Source organism: Dendropsophus ebraccatus, chromosome 1 (assembly GCF_027789765.1).
Source record: "Dendropsophus ebraccatus isolate aDenEbr1 chromosome 1, aDenEbr1.pat, whole genome shotgun sequence".
NCBI classification, from domain to species: domain Eukaryota; kingdom Metazoa; phylum Chordata; class Amphibia; order Anura; family Hylidae; genus Dendropsophus; species Dendropsophus ebraccatus.
In genome coordinates this window covers 9,039,933-9,044,675 of record NC_091454.1, presented here as the reverse complement: position 1 = coordinate 9,044,675, position 4,743 = coordinate 9,039,933, and positions in this window count along the sequence as shown.

Here is a 4,743-nt window from a genome sequence, read left to right as displayed (position 1 = left end):
TAACTGTATAACCCTGATAACACAGCAGCTGGATATGTGATATATAAGTTACTGTACAGTATAGCAGTATGTGGAGTATAATGTATAGTAACTGCATAACCCTGATAACACAGCAGCAGTTTGTAGATACAGGATGGAACTGCAGATCCCCATAATGCAGTAGTGTAGTACAACATGCTAGAATAGAGTAGCAGGGCTGCTGTCAGAGGTCTGTGTGGTCACATGACAGCAATGTGGGAAGGGGGTGTGTTCAGCATGGACCAATCAGGAAGTAAGAATCACAGAGCTGTGCAGGAGGACAGTGACAGAAACTTCTCTATACAGCAGTGTGAATGGCTGATTGCAAGCGCAGGCACGTTATAGCAGCAGTGTGTATAGCTGAGTGTGAGTGCAGTCACGTTATAGCATCAGTGTGTATAGCTGAGTGTGAGTGCAGCCACATTATAGCAGCAGAGTGTATAGCTGAGTGTGAGTGCAGCCACATTATAGCAGCAGTGTGTATAGCTGAGTGTAAGTGCAGGCACATTATAGCAGCAGTGTGAATGGCCTAGTGCAAGTGCAGGCACATTATAGCAGCAGTGTGAATAGCTGAGTGTAAGTACAAGTACATTATAGCAGCAGTGTGAATAGCTGAGTGTAAGTACAAGTACATTATAACAGCAGTGTGTGTAGCTGAGTGTAAGTGCAGGCACATTATAGCAGCAGTCTGTATAGCTGAGTGTGAGTGCAGGTACATTGTAGCAGCAGTGTGTATGGTTGAGTGTAAGTGCAGGCACAATAAAGCAGCAGTGTGTGTAGCTGAGTGTGAGTGCAGGCACATTATAGCAGTAATAGAGAGGATGGGAAACACTAGGGCTGGCGGAGACTGCATGGAGCATGAAGTAGGAAGTGGATCTGCTATGATTTGGAGGGTGAGGGAGACATCCTGGGTCAGAGTACAGGGCTGTAGACCCCGCTATGCAGACCGCGCCCCTCCCGCACTCCCCCTCCCACCCAGTACAGGGAGCTCTTACACCAAAGCAATGCTCTTATACCAAGTCACAATTTCGAAAAACTGTGAGCTCTTCTTGCAAAACGCTCTAAATCGAAGTTACCACTGTAGATCCATATGCAGTGACCGCCCCCCTAGTGGCAGCTTCACGTAGTTTATAATGCAACTCTGCGGCTGTGGGAAGGGGAGCAGGGGGTTTGGAGCTCTGTGTCAGTGTCAGGTGGCTGAGTCTTTATAGGTAAGAAGAGAAGTTGTGTATAGTTGTGTGTTGTGTATAGTGAGGGAACTATATGGCAGTATTATATGGATTGTTTAGGAGAATATTACTTACATATTGCAAATTATCTGGACACTACAGTACATGGTAATATGTGGCTGTATATGGCAGGATTATCCCAGCACTATATGGTGGTATGTGGCTGTATATCTGTATGTGGCAGGGTTATCCCAGCACTATATGGTGGTATGTGGCTGTATATCTGTATGTGGCAGGGTTATCCCAGCACTATATGGTGGTATGTGGCTGTATGTCTGTATATGGCAGGATTATCCCAGCACTATATGGTGGTATGTAGCTGTATATCTGTATGTGGCAGGGTTATCCCAGCACTATATGGTGGTATGTGGCTGTATGTCTGTATATGGCAGGATTATCCCAGCACTATATGGTGGTATGTAGCTGTATATCTGTATGTGGCAGGATTATCCCAGCACTATATGTTGGTATGTGGCTGTATATCTGTATATGGCAGAATTATCTTGGCACTATATGGTGGTATGTGGCTGTATATCTGTATGTGGCAGGATTATCCCAGCACTATATGGTGGTATGTAGCTGTATATCTGTATGTGGCAGGATTATCCCAGCACTATATGGTGGTATGTGGCTGTATGTCTGTATATGGCAGGATTATCCCAGCACTATATGGTGGTATGTAGCTGTATATCTGTATGTGGCAGGATTATCCCAGCACTATATGGTGGTATGTAGCTGTATATCTGTATGTGGCAGGATTATCCCAGCACTATATGGTGGTATGTAGCTGTATATCTGTATGTGGCAGGGTTATCCCAGCACTATATGGTGGTATGTAGCTGTATATCTGTATGTGGCAGGGTTATCCCAGCACTATATGTTGGTATGTGGCTGTATATCTGTATATGGCAGAATTATCTTGGCACTATATGATGGTATGTGGTTGTACTGTATATGGCAGTATTATCATTAAATGTGAAGGGAAAGTCGTTCTCAGACTAAGAATAAGATGGGAAGCCATACTGTGGACTAGGAGGGAGAGGGGACCAAGCTGGCGCCAGGACTGAGATGGGGGGGGGGCATACTGGGACCAGGACTGAGATGGGGGGGCATACTGGGACCAGGACTGAGATGAGAGGGGGAGGACTGAGAGCTGTAAGGGCTGTGTGTGTCAGCGAGTGTATGTACTGTATGTTTGTGTATATCAGTAAGTGTGTGTGTGTGTGTGTGTATCTGTGTGTCAGTAAGTGTATCTATGTGTCACCCAGTGTGTGTGTGTGTGTGTGTGTTTATCTAAGTGTGTCAGTAGTGTCTGATGGTGGTTTAGGGGGGGGGGGGTGTCTGCCAGTGTGTGTGTGTGTGTGTGTGTGTGTGTGTCTGCCAGTGTGTGTGTGTGTGTGTCAGTGTGTGTGAATGTGTGTGTGTATGAGTGTCAGTGTGTGTTTGTCTGTATGTGCGTCAGTTTTTATTTTGAAGGGCCGGCTACACCTTGTTGCCCTGTGGTCAGTGACCTGCCGGGTTGTTGCGGGGTTCCTTGGGTTATAGTCACGGTGGGCCGGAGTGGAGTAGTGACCCACCCTGACTATTGGCACTGCCACCCACAGAAATGTCCCAAGGAGTGTGTGTACTGTGTTGGTGTGGAGCGAAGAATCACAGAGTCTCTTTACCATATATGAAATCTTGTTTACTCTGAAGATACTTGTGTGCAGCAGAACATACAGCTTTGCATTGACAGAGTAGTTTATACTTGATAGGAAACTGAACAGTTCAGTATCCAGATCTGAGATAGGAGTATAGCAAGAGGTACAGTCGTGCTGACTGAGAGGTATAAAGGAGAATCAGAGGAGCAGAGAGGAGGATGTCGTGAGAGTCTCAACCCAAGTAGTACTGTGCTCTGCCGGGATGTTGGGGGATGAGGTAGAAATATACAAATACTTGAGAGAGAATACTTGCACCTGTGCATCGATTTTTGTCAGAATGAACCACTTATTGCCCTACCAGTGTCGGGGGACCTGTCCTAGAAGGTGACACAAGCCCCAGATCTTGTTACCTGGGATGAGCAGACTGCTGAGGATTTCCTGCTGACAACCGCGCTGCGAAATCATAGGCTTCTAGCAACTTTGCTCTATCCGGATCAGTTCCTAGCTTTCTGCCTTTGTGGATACTGTCCTGCACTGTGTCTCTCCTAGTCCACGGCGTGGGTTGAGATGATCTCTGACTTGTCCTCTCCTATAAGGGCTTTAAATACATAAATACTATAAATACACCTTTTTCTGCACTGGTATGGGTGGTCAGTTAGAGGGGGTCTCACTCTATATTAGATCACCAGGCAGAACCTTTCCTCTGCTGTGCGCTTTGCCTTGTTGTTGTGTTGTTATACTATTTCTTGTATGCCTCAGTGTTAGTACTGTATGTTCTGTACACAGTGCCTGCTGCTGTGCTGTCTGTACGGTCCCCACCCCTCCCCCAGCACAGGACATGTCAGCACTGGGATTGGATTGTGTTATGAAACTTTGCACAAATTCCATCATTGCTTTACACACCATCACAGACATCACACCGTTTATGTTATGCACTTTACATAACATACACAGTGCCCTCCACCCTCACAGACCTTACTATCCACCCTCACAGACATTACTATCCACCCTCACCGACATTACTCTCCACCCTCACAGACATTACTATCCACCCTCACAGACACTACTATACACCCTCACAGACCTTACTATCCACCCTCACCGACATTACTATCCACCCTCACAGACATTACTCTCCACCCTCACAGACCTTACTATCCACCCTCACAGACATTACTCTCCACCCTCACAGACCTTACTATCCACCCTCGCAGACATTACTATCCACCCTCGCAGACATTACTATCCACCCTCACAGACATTACTATCCACCCTCACAGACCTTACTATCCACCATCACAGACATTACTATCCACCCTCACAGACATTACTATCCACCCTCACAGACCTTACTATCCACCCTCACAGACACTACTATCCACCCTCACAGACCTTACTATCCACCCTCAGAGACATTACTATCCACCCTCATAGACATTACTATCCACCCTCACAGACCTTACTATCCACCATCACAGACATTACTATCCACCCTCACAGACATTACTATCCACCCTCACAGACCTTACTATCCACCCTCACAGACCTTACTATCTACCCTCACAGACCTTACTATCCACCCTCACAGACCTTACTATCCACCCTCACAGACCTTACTATCCACCCTCACAGACCTTACTATCCACCCTCACAGACCTTACTATCCACCCTCACAGACATTACTATCCACCCTCACAGACATTACTATCCACCCTCACAGACATTACTATCCACCCTCACAGACCTTACTATCCACCCTCACAGACCTTACTATCTACCCTCACAGACCTTACTATCCACCCTCACAGACCTTACTATCCACCCTCACAGACCTTACTATCCACCCTCACAGACCT